Raw genomic sequence first — 18,513 nt, 5'->3', positions numbered from 1 at the left:
GAGGAAGGAAAAACCACAGAAGAGCAACAGACACTACAAGAAACAAAATAGGACAATAAAACCACAGAGAGACGCAAGAAAAAGGTAGAAGAGATTAAAACATGAGAGCAGATCTTTACAGATTTCAGACTGTTTTCAATGCATTCAAAACTAGGCACGATTTTTACGTTCTTGGACATACCTGCTATTTATAATTATGAAATACCTTCTGATTGAGTCCTTGTTTCTATGCCTTGCATGTTCCTATCAAGTTTCTCTTTCCTGGCTGTAACATTTAGTCCTCTAGCGTGTCCGCCTGTGACGCTTTCTTTTTTTATGTGCATATCTTAACCTACAGCTAGCACTTGTTCCATTGCATTTAGCACAAAACTAAATCCTACTCACCTTCACCTACCACTGCTGCGTCATCAATGAATAGTACTGTACTAATTTTGTGTCAGTAACAAACAACAGTTCTTTAATTCCCTTTTCGGTGAACAAATAAACATCAGTGGTGACTTTCCTTAGATCTCTCCTGGTTTGACTTCTTATACAAATCTCTTCGTGCAGAATATTCTAATTTGCATTGAAGAATGAGAGTGGATTTCCATCTCCTTTCCTAAAAAAGGTAAAACATTTTATAAACCCCTTTTCATATTTGTAGCACCACAATAAGTTCTGGAAATCGTTCTTATTTGCATTCCGAACGTGATTCTTTACTCCATATACCAGTACACGAAACACAATGGTTTCACAGCGTGTCTATGCAAACAAGCCGCTTGCAGTAAACAGAGGACGATCGCTTTCGTTGATCGAATCTAATACGACCTGCTATATTTCATCAAATAAATTTAACGAAAGGCAACATTCGGCAATTACTACACTACGTCAAATATATTTGACAAAGGAACTTCGTCAGAGAATTTTAATTGTGTAATACGGCCGTGAGTAAATAGGAGAGTGGTTCAAAGTTTTGCAATGACGACTGTTTTGAATGTCCATTAAGTTTCATAGTTTTTGTTTTGCCTTTATGATGCTTCAGTTTCAACAAATGTTAATACTCAACATTTCATTTACCATGCTTCATGCCTTATGCCTCTTTTGGAGATAAAGTTCACGGTGCTTGCTCTGTCTTGGTCTGTGTGTGGCTGTAACTTCGAATCTAGTTCGCGCAAAAAATTATGTATTCATGATTCATTTCTTGTTTCTGGTAATTTCTAAAAGTTCTTATGTTTCTTTGTTTTTGTTTCAGGTGTTCCCAGCAAGTCCTGTCTACGAAGTATAAATCAACAGAACTTCTATCTTCGTGCAATGATCAAGGAAACCAGAAGTTTACCGCTTACTGTCATTTTGTGTGTCGTTCTCTCTCATGTTGTGTATAAATCTTTATAATAAAACAAAAATCGGGTGTAATTAGTGTTAAACAAATACGTGTCGATCATTCCCAGCCACCTTGCGATGTCCCACTCAAGTCACCCTTTCATTGTTCCTTGTCTTTGTCCCATCAAAATTTGCTGTTACCTCAGTCAAAAATATATGGAAGATAAACACCACAATGTTGACTAAATATAAATTTATTTCACTGTAAACATGATAACCAGGGGTGTAAAATGTCTTATGTGCATTACACCCGTGGGATTATTTTCAACACTACATATTAGTTACTTGCTTTCATGTTCCATGGATCGTTTCGCACGATAAATCGACATGATGTGGAACGAGTCATTTTACATTCATATTGCAAATTAATTTGAACAGCTATTGGTACTCTAAACATCACCATATTTTTTGTTTGTCTTTTCTCCGAAATGAAAACAAGATATACAGACTGAGTTACCAATTTCTACCTACCACCTTTTTCACATCACAAACATAAAAATTCTTCTACAGAATAGAAGGAGTTGTCAAGGAGAACTTTTTCAATTTACTTTCATATTTTACTTTGATGTTTGTTAGACATTTTAATTAACTGGAGAAGTGGTCAAAAATTCTTGTTGCAGTGTTGTGCACCCCTTTCTGTGCAACAGACAACCTTGATGATGAGTAATGAATGTCATTATTTTCTTCTAGTATTGTAATTCTGTACCTCATTGTTCCTTTTGAACTGTAGTGGATTATTTACGACAAACTTCATGAGGGAAACAAGTATACTGTGAAGCAGTAACCAGAGTTCTTTAAACAGATGTCTCCAAGATGATCGTGGGGGAGCACCACATATTATTCTTACAGCAAGTTTTGGGCTATAAAGACCTTCTTTCTTAATGATGAGTTACCCCAGAACATTATTCCATATGATATTACAAAATGAAAATAAGCAAAATATGTCAACTTGCTGATTTCTCTCTCCCCAGAATTTTCTATGGTTCTTAGTGAAAATGTGGCTGAACTAAGCTGTTTTAGGAGTTCTGAAATATGTTTTTTCCGATTTAAATTCTCATCAATATGAATACATAAGAATTTTTAAGTTTCCACACTATGTATTATTTCATCATCATTATCACTTGTGCAATGCCCCTAGAAGTGAAGAATTGAATATAACATGTCTACGTGAAATTCAGGGTGAGACCATTTGCAGACAACCAGTCAATGATACTTTTGAGAACTTTGTTCACCATTTCTTCCATTTTTGTATGCATGCTGGGAGTGATTACAATACTGGTGTCATCTGCAAAAAGAACTAGTTCTGCTTGTTGTACATTAGATGGTAGATCATTTACACATATGAGAAACAGTAGTGAACCTAAGATTGAGCCTTGTGGAAGCCCATATATGATTTCTGCCTAGTCAAAATTATGTCTCTGGATTCTGTTGGTTCAATTACTACTAAGTACAACTTTCTGTTTTCTTTTGGTTAGATATGACATGATCCATTGGCTGGCTGTACCATCAAACCCAAAAAACTTCAATTTATCTGGGAGTATACTATGAGTCAAACAATCAAATGCCTTGGATAGGTCATATAAAATACCTACCGGTGCTATTTTATTATTTAATGCTTCTAATATCTTGTGTGTGAACATGTAAATTGCGTTCTCAGTAGAGGAACCCTTCTGAAACCCAAACTGTGATTTGCTGGGGATATTATTGTTGTCAAAGTGAGATACTATTCTAGAATACATCGCCTTCTAAAAAAGTTTTGAAAATGATGTCAGAAATGAAACAGGTCGATGGTTACTAATGTTTCTCTTATCGCCTTTCTTAAAGAGGGGTCTAACAATGGCAGATTTTAGTCTGTCTGAAAAAATGCCTTGAGTCAGTGATGCATTACATATTTCAGACAGTAAGAGACTTATTATACTGGAACAAGTCTTTAGTACACTACTGGAAATATCATCAAAACCAGAAGAGCTTTTATTCTTGAGGGAATATATGACCCTCTTAATTTCAGAAGTAGAAGTTGGTGGTACATTCGTATGTCGCAATTTTATGAGAGCAACTTCTTCAACATATTGTTGTGATCTTTCTCTTGGACTGGTGGTCCCTATGCTTTCTACTATGTTTGAGGAATGATTATTAAATACATTTGTGTGGCATGTCCCTTCCATTCAATTCAATAGTAATGTTATCGTCTTCTGTGGTTGGTTGTACTCTCTCATGCTTCACTGTATTCCATATTGCCTTAACACTGTTGTCAGATGTACTGATTTCTGACATTATGTGCATGTTTCTTGATTTTTTTATTAACCTTTGTTAGCAATTTCGAGTAGTTTGTGTAGTGCACAACTACTGCAGGATGTCTACTTGTGCTTGTCAAAAGATACATTTCCCTTTTCCTTTAACAAGATACTTTAATCCTCTTAATGATTCATTGTTTTTTGCGTGGCTGTTTAATGTCCCTTCTAAATATCTTATGCTAAAAGCTATTTTCAAATATTGATCTGAATTTTTCATGGAACAGATTAAATTTTATACTGGTATTTGGTTCTTTATAAATTTCATCCCAGGTTGTTTCTTGAGAACTACTCTCAAAAATATTTGCCCTGTAGTCATTAATGGATCTAAGTGACTTCCACTGAGGTGTATCCACGCTGTAAGGCACTATGTCATTTATCCTGACGAACTGTGCATCATGATCAGAGAGAACATTTGTTACTGGCTAAACAGCTATTTTCTTGCTTTGTGTCTCATCAAAGAAAACATTATCAATTAGGGGCCTATTGTCTTCATCCACCTGTGTTGGAAAGTTAACTACTGAGTCCAAATTGTAGGGTCCAAATAAGGTTTCCAGATCATTTTTCCTATCAGAATCCTTTAAAAGATCTACACTGAAGTCACCATAGACTATTAACTGCTTACTGATGTCAGAAAAACAGCAGAGTAAGGAATCCAGATTCCTCATAAATAACTCAAAATGTAGATGAAGATGAAAGCGGTTTCTAGAAAATGTTGCAGATTGGGATCCAAAAGTTCTGTTACATTTGCTGTTAGGCTGCTTTAATGCCTATTCAAATTTTGCTGGTGCAGTTAATAGGCAGTATGTCATTTTCTGAGCGGGAAGTTACATGCGCGTTGCGGTTGCGGCACATCCAATGAAGTGGAGCCCAATAAAGGAGTGGTATCAACAAACTGTGAGTAACGTATACATAGTGATAATAAGTTGGTGGTCGATATCATAGACACTGAACACTGACACAAACACCGAACACATAGATGATCTGATCACCAGGTAAAAGTAGGAAATTTGATATACCAGTATACACAGAAGAGAAAAAAATGACACACCATGAAGGAATTATCCGAAAGGGGCAGAACTCCGTAGATGTGATGTACACGAACAGACAAACAAATGATTATAACATCAGAAAAATTGTACGATTTATTCAGGGAAAAGAGGTTCACAGATTGAACACGTCAATAACGCGCTGGTCCACCTCTGGTCCTTATGAAAGCAGTTATTCGGCTTGGCATTGATTGATAAAGTCATTGGATGCCTCCGGAGAGCTATCGTGCCGAATTCTGTCCAATTGAAGCCTTAGATCGTCAAAATCCCATGCTGGTTGGGGGACCCTGCCCATAATGCTCCAAATGTTGTCAGTTGCGGAGAGTGTCGGCACCTTGCAGGCCGAGGTAGTATTTGGCAAGAGCGAAGACAAGCAGTAGAAGCTCTCGCTGTGCCCGGCCGATTGTTAAATCTTGCTTAAATGTAAGCTCAGGATGGCATGCCATGAAGGCAACAAAACGGGATGTAGAATATCGTCGACGTACCGCTACGCTGTAAGGGTGCCGTGGATGACAACCAAAGGGGTCCTGATATGAAATGAAGTGGCACCACAGACCATCACTCCTGGTTTGGCAGGTGGCAGTCAGGTTAGTATCTCACAGCTATCACTGTCCTGGGCGCCTCCAGATACGTTTCGCTGATCGTCGGTGCTCAATTCAAGGCGGGGCTCATCAATGAAGACAAGTCTACTCCAGTCAATTTATTCCAGGTCAAATGTACCCGACACCACTGCAAAAGGTCTTGTTGGTATACAGAGGGGCGTCACGAGCTCAGCTCTGTTTCTGCAGGCCGCCTACATAGCTGCCAGCTATTACGGACTCTCGGTTATTATCACGGATTTATCACCTTCGTTATGGAGTTACCGAGAGGTACTAAAAAATTATGGAAATGGAATTCATGGATTTCATGACTAAAAAAAAATTGCAAAAGATGCTGTTTGTTTTCCGGCAGTCATATTCTACTAAAATGCTTTATACATTGTAATGATTTCATTGTAAAGTAAGTAGTAAACACGTCTACGAATGATTTCGACGTACCTGTTGCGCGACAGCCATTTAGCGGTGAAACTAAGAAAATTGGTAGACACGTCGTCCGAGGGCGGAAGTTGTAATCACATGTGAATCTACGCATGCGTACTAGGAGGCGCTAACGCACGCATGCCATCAGAATATTTTTCCGTGATATTTACATAAGAGAACAAAAAAATTACGTAATAAATAACAACTAAAAACAATTGCTTAACGAATAGAAACCCTGAGCCCTGTGAAATTTCTTATTCGAATAAGGTCCTCTACTCAATCACACAGCCTGCTTCGAGTTTCGCGCGATTATTTCCAGCGATCAGGGTATTTCCGCACACTGCGCAGGCGCAGGACTATACCGCGTGCATTGTGTATAGATCGCTGACGTTTTCGATAATCGTTACATTGTGTTCGGTGGTAATACTCGTCCATATAGAAATCAGAAACCATGTATTAGCTGCTAAGGTAAGTTTTAGTTGTTTGTTAAAAATGCAAGGACTTACACGTTTTTTGTTTCTTCAGCAACTGTTAATAGCGTCCGTAAAGAAAAGCCTGACAGAAACGATAATGCGAATGACGTAGTGCGAAAGCTATCCCGAGTGAGAGGGAGAAAAATACTTAACCAAATTCAGATACTAATATTGTGGAACACCAAAATGTTAGTACAGTGGATAGCAGTGCAACGAAAAAATGTAAAACTGGAAGAAATTTCGGAAACAGTATAGTAAAGAATGGCCAGTTTGTTAATATCAAATAAATCAGACCAACATGTGTTTTGTAGAATGTGTTCACGAGACATTTTTATAAAGCGGTCTGTCCATGGTGATTGCCGTAGTCGTGTTCCGTCTAAAAACAGACATAAAAACTGACTGCCGGCCGGCCGCCACAGAGACTATGTCTGAGTCGTTCACTTAGAGAGGCAAATAAAACCGACCGCCCCTGACAACGCGAAGTTCGGCATCTGCACAGTGTGGCAACACTGTAAGATGCGGTTGTGTCAGGAGGAGGTGTTGGCTACTTCCGAGACGTTATCGAAAGCCGGCACGGTAGCTCAGCGTGTTTGCCGGCACGGTAGCTGAGCGTGTTCAAAATAATGGTTCAAATGGCTCTGAGCACTATGGGACTTAACATCTATGGTCATCAGTCCCCTAGAACTTAGAACTACTTAAACCTAACTAACCTGAGGACATCACACAACACCCAGTCATCACGAGGCAGAGAAAATCCCTGACCCCGCCGGGAATCGAACCCAGCCGTGGGAAGCGAGAACGTCAGCGTGTTCGGTCAGAGGATTAGCTGCCCTCTGTAAAAAAAAATAAAAAAATAAAAAAAACTGAGTTAATCGATCAATAATGAACTTAAACGGATGTCTTACGACGTCCGCCCAGAGCAGATGCAACGAACAAGAGCAAACAAAATGAGAAAAAAAGCGTGTTCAGTCAGGGAGCTGGATCGCCTCTGTAATAAAAAACTGAGTGGAAGGATCAAAAAACGAGGTGGACCGAATGTCATGTGATGTCTGCAACGACCAAACACAACGATAAAAGAAAAAAAAAGAAGTGGTAATCTTCGTGCTTTCTATACTTATAGTCGCGTATTTGCGTCCAACTGTATCACTTTTTTTTACCATATTTCGGCTTTCGTCTGAAGTTACGAGTCCGATTGAACATCTAACATCAGGTGCTTCACTTTCCACCCACCAGTAATAACAAATACTTCCAGAAATAATTCCCCAGGACAGCTCGTGGCTGCGTCGCGATCAGGACAGCTTACACTCTAACCTTTCCTCGCGCTGCAGCGGCTACCGGCCACCGGCCAGACGCCACCCGCCGCCTGAAATCGGGCGACGCTGTCAGTACGTATATCAGCTGTCATTTTCGAATTTGAAGTTCTAGTTATCATCTTGCACTTAAAGATTCGAGATCACATACCTGAAAATCATGAACTACAGTGAAGTGTTGTAAAATTGGGTCGCAAGTGAAGAAAGGTGTAACATCTGTGACACAATATTTACTTTTGTTATAATAGAGGGGTGAATGCAAAGGAGGCATCTCAAAAGATTTGAATGTGTATAGCGCGAGAGCTTTTGTGAAAAATACGCCAAGAAAAGATATTATTGTTTTAACAAATATTGCTCTGGTATGAATGATTTTCCACATTAAGGAAATCCCGACTACTGATATAAGTGATGGATTACCATTTAACCATCATGCGACATTTGCATCAACAGGCAAGGTTCAGAAGTCTGATGTAGGAACACTGCACGCTTTAATTCTAAACAACAAAAATCAACAGAGTGACTATTATTGCAGTCGTCAGGTCACTCATTGAGCATTCCTTTGCAGTACTGTTGCTGGTGACGAGTTATGATGCCTTTATCGTTAATTTCATAAGAACAAATTAAAGGCTGAGTCCTACCAGAAGACTTAAACTCGGAAAAAGAGTAGTGTAAACATAATACGAGGGTTGGAACTTTAATACTGGCAACTATTTATTTACAGTTCGTACAAAATAGATACATGTTTCAAAGTTTTACTGACCTTCAGAGAAGTCACCAGAATTGTGTATAACACGTTGCCCGCGATGTGGAGGTCGTAGGATACTCTTAGCAGTGCCAGTTGTGTTGACAGTTCGAGCGGCGCGGTCTATTGCCCGACGAATTTGTAGCAGTTCTGAAACGAATGCTGTGAAGGGTTTCCTTCGGTTTAGAAATCGAGTTGAATTTTCGAGAGCTTAAGTCAGGGGAGTGCGGTAGATGGTATAGCATTTAGCAGCCCCATCAGTCAAATAAATCAGTAACAGCTTGCACTGTACGTGCTTGAGCATTGTCCTGCAAAATGTTGGTCATGTCCTGCAGAAAGTGTCATCGCTTCTGTCTCTAAGCTGGTCGTAGGTTGTGTTCCAAAAATGAACTACTACATCCTTGGCAACTGGTTATACACAATGCTGATGACTACTTTCAAGGTCATTAAAATTTTGAAACACGTAACTATTTCGTGCGAGCTGTAAATAGATAGTTGCCACTATTACAGTCCCAACCCCCATATTTTCCATCTGATAGCTATACAAGTGTGTTTTTTACTACGAATTCTTCTCCAAGGACGTGTCCATCACAGCTGGAATTTGTTGCCAACAATTGAGACACCTCTCGATCGCAGTGCAAGAAAATCGACCGACAAAACTACATCACGTGTGATACTCCAAAATAGCGCACTCTGTTGATCTGAGAAACAAAACTATCCAGGAGATGGATAGGAAAGTCATCTCTCAGGCATTGGTTCCTCTGATCGCATACTCGGAAAATTTTACCTTTCCCACTCCAGATCGATCAACCGCCAAGGCAACTCATTTCTAGACGAAAATGCTCTTCAAACTACACTGATTTAATGACACCGTTAGAACCGGTGGGTTTCTACAGGCATAGAATTTGTAAACTACTTTAGAATTGTCAAACTGTTTTAGATATTGTGAAAGAATATACGGTTGCTGATTAATTTCTTTCTGATGATTACTGTTGTGTTCAATAAACTAAAGGGAAATGCAATTAAAATATTCACTGTACTAATACAAATTAAATTCAATTTACTATAGAAACATTACGACGGCAGTCTACCTTAATAAAGCATTAAGTGTCTGTAAGACGATTGTGCCTATTTTAACAAGAATAACACTCCTGGAAATGGAAAAAAGAACACATTGACACCGGTGTGTCAGACCCACCATACTTGCTCCGGACACTGCGAGAGGGCTGTACAAGCAATGATCACACGCACGGCACAGCGGACACACCAGGAACCGCGGTGTTGGCCGTCGAATGGCGCTAGCTGCGCAGCATTTGTGCACCGCCGCCGTCAGTGTCAGCCAGTTTGCCGTGGCATACGGAGCTCCATCGCAGTCTTTAACACTGGTAGCATGCCGCGACAGCGTGGACGTGAACCGTATGTGCAGTTGACGGACTTTGAGCGAGGGCGTATAGTGGGCATGCGGGAGGCCGGGTGGACGTACCGCCGAATTGCTCAACACGTGGGGCGTGAGGTCTCCACAGTACATCGATGTGATCGGCGGAAGGTGCACGTGCCCGTCGACATGGGACCGGACTGCCGCGACGCACGGATGCACGCCAAGACCGTAGGATCCTACGCAGTGCCGTAGGGGACCTCACCGCCACTTCCCAGCAAATTAGGGACACTGTTGCTCCTGGGGTATCGGCGAGGACCATTCGCAACCGTCTCCATGAAGCTGGGCTACGGTCCCGCACACCGTTAGGCCGTCTTCCGCTCACGCCCCAACATCGTGCAGCCCGCCTCCAGTGGTGTCGCGACAGCCGTGAATGGAAGGACGAATGGAAACGTGTCGTCTTCAGCGATGAGAGTCGCTTCTGCCTTGGTGCCAATGATGGTCGTATGCGTGTTTGGCGCCGTGCAGGTGAGAGCCACAATTAGGACTGCATACGACCGAGGCACACAGAGCCAACACCCGGCATCATGGTGTGGAGAGCGATCTCCTACACTGGCCGTACACCTCTGGTGATCGTCGAGGGGACAGTGAATCGTGCACGGTACATCCAAACCGTCATCGAACCCATCGTTCTACCATTCCTAGACTGGCAAGGGAACTTGCTGTTCCAACAGGACAATGCACGTCCGCATGTATCCCGTGCCACCCAACGTGCTCTAGAAGGTGTAAGTCAACTACCCTGGCCAGTAAGATCTCCGGATCTGTCCCCCATTGAGCATGTTTGGGACTGGATGAAGCGTCGTCTCACGCGGTCTGCACGTCCAGCACGAACGCTGGTCCAACTGAGGCGCCAGGTGGAAATGGCATGGCAAGCCGTTCCACAGGACTACATCCAGCATCTCTACTATCGTCTCCATGGGAGAATAGCAGCCTGCATTGCTGCGAAAGGTGGATATACACTGTACTAGTGCCGACATTGTGCATGCTCTGTTGCCTGTGTCTATGTGCCTGTGGTTCTGTCAGTGTGATCATGTGATGTATCTGACCCCAGGAATGTGTCAATAAAGTTTCCCCTTCCTGGGACAATGAATTCACGGTGTTCTTATTTCAATTTCCAGGAGTGTAGTAGGATATTATTGACTTCTGACTTAGAGAAGGTATGTATTTACTTTACGTTCTGTATCATAATCAAGTATTATGAAAATGTCGCAGTTCATAGATAAAATTATATATTCACAACAACGAAAACTATGTCGGCAGAAATCAAAAATGTCATTATGAATTTTGCAGTACCATAAGGTTTTCTCTCTGACTCTAAGGAGTACTGAAAGTAGCAAGAGGAATTTTGCTCGAGCGTTGTCTTACAATTCCCTTATTGAGTTTCTATCTGCCTGCTTGTAGCTGTGCTAGAAAAGAATTAAAAACCTGGCTTTCAGCGAGTCTCTAAAGGCGAACGAAAGCACCTTGTAGCTGGTAGGCTCGCACAGTACCTCAGATCCAGCGTAGAGCCGCGGGATATGGGGACTTATTTATTGGCTCAGTAGCCGCTATGGCAGATAAATCGCAACATAAGAGACGAGAGAAGTTGTATTTCCCGTGTGGAACGACTTTCGTGGACTCAAAAACATTATCTTATATCCTTATATAACATCTCAAGAGAAAATCCTCACATTATTCAGTTGAAATGACATAATAATATCAAGTGAATTTACTAAGATAGTTCTGTGCCATCAATGAAGTATCTCGTATGTCACAGAGTTGCCAAACATATTCTGCATTGTTGCCAAATTTCAGTTATACTACCAGGAAGGATACTAGCTGATGTGTACTGTGAGTGACCTCGAAATTGACTATGAAGTTGTGGGTGGCAAGGGCCAAAATATCCTCATTATATGTTAATAAGTCTTATTCGGATTTCTGTAATTAGGATTAAGGGCTAGAGTGTAATTACTTGTAATACATCGATGCACTGAGTGCAAACGAAACGTCATAAATTAATAACTGCGACAATTATTTGTGTTTTACTGTCTTAGTTTACTGCCAGGTACTCCATATCAGTGATCTCAGTGGTCATTAGACATCGTGAGAGAGCAAAATGTGGCGCTACGCGGAACTCACGGACTTCGAACGTGGTCAGGTGATTGGGTGTCACTTGTCACACACGCCTGTACGCGAGATTTCCATACTCCTAAACATCCCTAGGTCCACGGTTTCCGATGTGATAGTGAAGTGAAAACACTAATCATAAAAATAATGAAAAAGACGGCAATAAAAATAACCAGCAACTATCGTCCAGTGTAAACCATGAGCGTCGGCTGGCAAATGACTGCTGCCATATGTAATCTGAAACCTTGTTATAGACTGCAACTCCGCATTCTCGGATCATGACTTCCAGTAACAAACTTCACGCATTTAAAGATATAACATCTTAAGTCCCCAGCATTCTCAAAACGTACACAGACCTATGCCAAATATTCAGGTCAATGTAATCTGTATGTGAGCTGCCATCTAGGAAAACAAACGCAAAGCTGTACTGTCGTAACAGACTACTTCTAATACACGAATGAAACTCCGTGTTTTGTATACGTTAGTTTGAATTCACTCGCCTGCTCCTCGGACGTAAAGCTGCATCATTTTCCTTGCTTTAATTACTATCCATAAAAGGAACAACGTGGCTTGTGAATAGTTTGCGGTTATATACAGGATAGTACAACGTGCCATTTATATGGATTGCGACCAGTAATGACACCATCAAACCTCACTGTGGCGTACGAACGGCGTTGTTTGAAATCTCATGTATATGTATTGGTGCTCAATAGGATCCCATCAAAGTGTACTGGGGCACGGTAAATGGTTCTTGCATTTTCCCGTCCTGGTCGCTGAAGTCTGGCGTTATCTAGTAAGAGTTTCTGCATTCAACCACTTTAAAAAAATGTATGCTCTATGATTACCTATTTTAATTCTTGGATTGCAGTGGGACGTAGTATGAAAAAACTTCTGGAATTCACACTCGTGCAGCGGCGAATGTTCCTGTTGAAGTTTCGTGGAGGCGGAGAACGTATTAATAACATTTGCTTATCGAATGGACATTATCTTAAACAAGAATTGTCAAGGAATTTAAGTGTTTGAGCGTGATGGTAATGAACTGAGAGGTAAGAGTTCTTGCTTATGTCTACACTATACAGTTTGTTGCCTTCTGTCACGCAATATCCCCTCCCCTCTACATCTACATGACTACTCTGCAATTCACATTTAAGTGCTTGGCAGAGGGTCCATCGAACCACAATCATACTATCTCTCTACCATTCCACTCCCGAACAGCGCGCGGGAAAAACGAAAACCTAAACCTTTCTTTTCGAGCTCTGATTTTTCTTATTTTATTTTGATGATCACTCCTACCTATGTAGGTTTGGCTCAACAAAATATTTTCGCATTCGGAAGAGAAAGTTGGTGACTGAAATTTCGTAAATAGATCTCGCTGCGACGAAAAACGTCTTTGCTTTAATGACTTCCATCCCAACTCGTGTATAATATCTGCCACACTCTCTCCCTTATTACGTGATAATACAAAACGAGCTGCCCTTTTTTGCACCCTTTCGATGTCCTCCGTCAATCCCACCTGGTATGGATCGCACACCGCGCAGCAATATTCTAACAGAGGACGAACGAGTGTAGTGTAAGCTGTCTCTTTAGTGGACTTGTTGCATCTTCTAAGTGTCCTGCCAATGAAACGCAACCTTTGGCTCGCCTTCCCCACAATATTATCTATGAGGTCTTTCCAATTGCAGTTCGTAATTTTAACACCCAGGTACTTATTTAAATTGACAGCCATAAACAGCAGAATGACATCATACCTGTTGTTATAATGGCATCCCATAATTGTATGTTTCATTCCAGTGAAAGATTACTGAATATTTTGTTCATATTTGCCATATGATTTGTTGAACGTCTCAACGGGCACATAACATTTAGCAATCAAGTCAAATGCTTGTGTAAATTTTTAATGGATATACCGGTTTCGGATGGCTATTCGTTACTAATAGCCCATAAATACTAGTTGGCAGATGGCTGCATCCTAAAATGCTGTCTTATAGGAGGAGCACGGAAATATTGACTGCTAGCATGTTCTGACACGACCATCGGGCCAGGTTAGTTATGAACTATTGACAACGACTAGTCAGCCTAAACAGGAATAACTATTAAAATATTTATATGAGAATTTGACTGAAATAAACTTTACTGTTAAAAGAAGTAGAGTAACGTCACGGTACGAGAGTGAAAGGTCATGTTTCAGCACCATTCCACTTTCGAAGTACAGCAGTGAAAGACAAATAACGAGCCCCTTTGCAGACATGATGTAGAACGTAATATGTCCATGATGAAGGTCTGTAAAGACAATTCGAGACATCAGACTGTGACTGAGAAGGAACCATGGAGTTATTAGCATAAAAATACTGATTTTGAGCTAATCCTCTTCTTCTTCTTCTTCTTCTTCCTTAGCTTTTGTCCCGCGTGTTGTCGCCACTTCTTACTATCTTGTGCCTCGTTATGGTGAAGGCCTGAGATCTTGAGGTCTTCATGCAGGGTGTCAAGCCATCCCTGCCTTGGTCGTCCTGCTGTCCCTTTCCTATTTACATTTAGATTGAAACTAGTCTTTGCCACTGTTGTCTCGTCTGCTCTAACGACATGCCCCTACCAACCTAGGCGGCTGTCTCTCATTTTCTCTAGTATTGGTGCAACACCGTATAGCCTGCGAACTTCGTTATTTGTGACGTGGTCATGCAATGTTAATCCCGATGTCCACCTAAGCACTTTCGTCTGCATAACAACAAGTCTTTGCTCTACTTCCTTTGTTGAAGGCCAGCATTCCGCCCTGTGCAGTGCAGCTGGACAGATTACCGATCGCTATAGTTTCGATCTGAGCCTGTTTGGAATATTCTTGTAGCATAGTACTCCAGTACTGGAACGCGATTTGATAAACGCACTCCTAAAACAATTGGAGATTTCTGCACTGAGATTTCCATCAGCAGGAGTTGTCGACCCAGGTACTTAACAGTCCTTGCTGTTGGTAGATTAACACCACTGATTCTGATGGTTACAGAATCATTTAAATCTGAGGAAAGGTAATATGTTTTCAGCACATTGAGCCGTAGTCCTACATCTGCAAGGCGGTCATTCCAGACCTGGACTTGAAGTTTTAGATTTTCACTGGCCAGTAGCACATCATCAGCATACAGTAACGTCCAGGGTGAGGTTTTCTGCACGTTTCTTGTGACGGTATCCATGACAGTGGTAGGTAGGAGAGGTGAGATAAGAGATCCCTGATGAACTCCCACGGGGAAAGGGAAGTCGTCAGGTAGTCCGGCAGCTGACTGTACCCGGCTCTTCGGGTTCTGGTAGAGCAGTCCAACCCAACTAACGAGATCTTCAGATACTCCATGCTATCACAGGGCTAGCCAGATTAACTGGTGTCGCACTCGCTCAAAGGCCTTCTTTAAGTCAAGAAAGGCAAAGTGGAGATGTTTTGACTTCTCACGGTGGTTTTCGATAAGAAGCGAGCTGCACGGATAGCACCTGTCGTCCCACAGTCCTTCACGAATCCACATTGATTGATGGAGTTACTGATAATGTGTCGGATCCTTTTCTCGATGATGCGCACGAATACTTTTATGGTGAGTGACAGAGGGCTTATTGGGCGGTACTTGGTACATTAAGATGGACTTCCGTTCTGTTACCAACTTGGAACTGATTTTGAGCTAATAATGGCTGTATCCCCCATGAACCATGGACCTTGCCGTTGGTGGGGAGGCTTGCGTGCCTCAGCGATACAGATAGCCGTACCGTAGGTGCAACCACAACGGAGGGGTATCTGTTGAGAGGCCAGACAAACGTGTGGTTCCTGAAGAGGGGCAGCAGCCTTTTCAGTAGTTGCAGGGGCAACAGTCTGGATGATTGACTGATCTGGCCTTGCAGCATTAACCAAAACGGCCTTGCTGTGCTGGTACTGCGAACGGCTGAAAGCAAGGGGAAACTACAGCCGTAATTTTTCCCGAGGGCATGCAGCTTTACTGTATGATTAAATGATGATGGCGTCCTCTTGGGTAAAATATCCCGGGGGTGAAACAGCCCCAATTCGGATCTCCGGGCGGGGACTACTCAACAGGACGTCGTTATCAGGAGAAAGAAAACTGGCGTTCTACGGATCGGAGCGTGGAATGTCAGATCCCTTAATTGCATAGGTAGGTTAGAAAATTTAAAAAGGGAAATGGATAGGTTAAAGTTAGATATAGTGAGAATTAGTGAAGTTCGGTGGCAGGAGGAACAAGACTTCTGGTCAGGTGACTACAGGGTTATAAACACAAAATCAAATAGGGGTAATGCAGGAGTAGGTTTAATAATGAATAGGAAAATAGGAATGCGGGTAAGCTACTACAAACAGCATAGTGAACGCATTATTGTGGCCAAGATAGATACGAAGCCCACGCCTACTACAGTAGTACAAGTTTATATGCCAACTAGCTCTGCAGATGACGAAGAAATTGAAGAAATGTACGATTAAATAAAAGAAATTATTCAGATAGTGAAGGGAGACGAAAATTTAATAGTCATGGGTGACTGGAATTCGAGTGTAGGAAAAGGGAGAGAAGGAAACATAGTAGGTGAATATGGATTGGGGCTAAGAAATGAAAGAGGAAGCCGCTTGGTAGAATTTTGCACAGAGCACAACTTAATCATAGCTAACACTTGGTTTAAGAATCATGAAAGAAGGTTGTATACATGGAAGAACCCTGGAGATACTAAAGGTATCAGATAGATTATATAATGGTAAGACAGAGATTTAGGAACCAGGTTTTAAATTATAAGACATTTCCAGGGGCACAATCTATTGGTTATGAACTGTAGATTAAAACTGAAGAAACTGCAAAAAGGTGGGAATTTAAGGAGATGGGACCTGGATAAACTGAAAGAACCAGAGGTTGTACAGAGTTTCAGGGAGAGCATAAGGGAACAATTGACAGGAATAGGGGAAATAAATACAGTAGAAGAAGAATGGGTAGCTCTGAGGGATGAAGTAGTGAAGGTAGCAGAGGATAAAGTAGGTAAAAAGACGAGGGCTGCTAGAAATCCTTGGGTAACAGAAGAAAAATTGAATTTAATTGATGAAAGGAGAAAATATAAAAATGCAGTAAATGAAGCAGGCAGAAAGGAATACAAACGTCTCAAAAATGAGATCGACAGGAAGTGCAAAATGGCTAAGCAGGGATGGCTAGAGGACAAATGTAAGGATGTAGAAGCTTATCTCACTACGGGTAAGATAGGTACTGCCTACAGGAAAATTAAAGAGACCTTTGGAGAGAAGAGAACCACTTGTATGAATATCAAGAGCTCAGATGGCAACCCAGTTCTAAGCAAAGAAGGGAAGGCCGAAAAATGGAAGGAGTATATAGAAGGTTTATACAAGAGCGATGTACTTGAGGACAATATTATGGAAATGGAAGAGGATGTAGATGAAGACGAAATGGGAGATTCGATACTGCGTGAAGAGTTTGACAGAGCACTGAAAGACCTGAGTCGAAACAAGGCCCCCGGAGTAGACAACATTCCATTAGAACTACTGACGGCCTTGGGAGAGCCAGTCATGACAAAACTCTACCAGCTGGTGAGCAAGATGTGTGAGACAGGCGAAATACCCTCAGACTTCAAGAAGAATATAATAATTCCAATCCCAAAGAAATCAGGTGCCGACAGATGTGAAAATTACCGAACTATCAGTTTAATAAGTCACAGCTGCAAAATACTAACGCGAATTCTTTACAGACGAATGGAAAAACTGGTAGATGCGGGCCTCGGGGAGGATCAGTTTGGATTCCGTAGAAATGTTGGAACACGTGAGGCAATACTGACCTTACGACTTATCTTAGAAGAAAGATTGAGAAAAGACAAACCTCCGTTTCTAGCATTTGTAGACTTAGAGAAAGCTTTTGATAATGTTGACTGGAATACTCCCTTTCAAATTCTAAAGGTGGCAGGGGTAAAATACAGGGATCGAAAGGCTATTTACAATTTGTACAGAAACCAGATGGCACTCATAAGAGTCGGGGGGCATGAATGGGAAGCAGTGGTTGGGAAAGGAGTGAGACAGGGCTGTAGCCTCTCTCCGATGTTATTCAATCTGTATATTGAGCAAGCAGTAAAGGAAACATAACAAAAATTCGGAGTAGGTATTAAAATTCATGGAGAAGAAGTAAAAAATTTGAGGTTCGCCGATGACATTGTAATTCTGTCAGAGACAGCAAAGGACCTGGAAGAGCAGTTGGACGGAAGGGACAGAGTTTTGAAAGGAGGATATAAGATGAACATCAACAAAAGCAAAACGAGGATAATAGAATGTAGTCAAATTAAATCGGGTGATGCTGAGGGAATTAGATTAGGAAATGAGACACTTAAAGTAGTAAAGGAGTTTTGCTATTTAGGAAGTAAAGTAACTGATGATGACCGAAGTAGAGAGGATATAAAATGTAGACTGGCAATGGCAAGGAAAGCGTTTCTGAAGAAGAGAAATTTGTTAACATCGAATATACACTCCTGGAAATGGAAAAAAGAACACATTGACACCGGTGTGTCAGACCCACCATACTTGCTCCGGACACTGCGAGAGGGCTGTACAAGCAATGATCACACGCACGGCACAGCGGACACACCAGGAACCGCGGTGTTGGCCGTCGAATGGCGCTCGCTGCGCAGCATTTGTGCACCGCCGTCGTCAGTGTCAGCCAGTTTGCCCTAGCATTCGGAGCTCCATCGCAGTCTTTAACACTGGTAGCATGCCGCGAC

The 18,513-nt window shown here is 41.7% G+C and overlaps 1 protein-coding gene across 1 annotated transcript in view; it reads left to right on the top strand.

Moving 5' to 3' along the window:
- Nucleotides 1–1,407, top strand: part of LOC126302399 (lachesin-like) — a 1,147,869-nt gene extending 1,146,462 nt beyond the window's left edge. The window contains exon 10 of the mRNA XM_049991738.1: nucleotides 1,232–1,407. The gene's annotated coding sequence lies outside the window, so the exon portion shown is untranslated. The remainder of the gene's footprint in view (nucleotides 1–1,231) is intronic.
- Nucleotides 1,408–18,513: the final 17,106 nt, after the last annotated feature.

This window comes from Schistocerca gregaria, chromosome 1 (genome assembly GCF_023897955.1).
Source record: "Schistocerca gregaria isolate iqSchGreg1 chromosome 1, iqSchGreg1.2, whole genome shotgun sequence".
In the NCBI taxonomy this organism is placed as follows: domain Eukaryota; kingdom Metazoa; phylum Arthropoda; class Insecta; order Orthoptera; family Acrididae; genus Schistocerca; species Schistocerca gregaria.
This window is presented reverse-complemented; position numbering and strand designations above follow the sequence as displayed.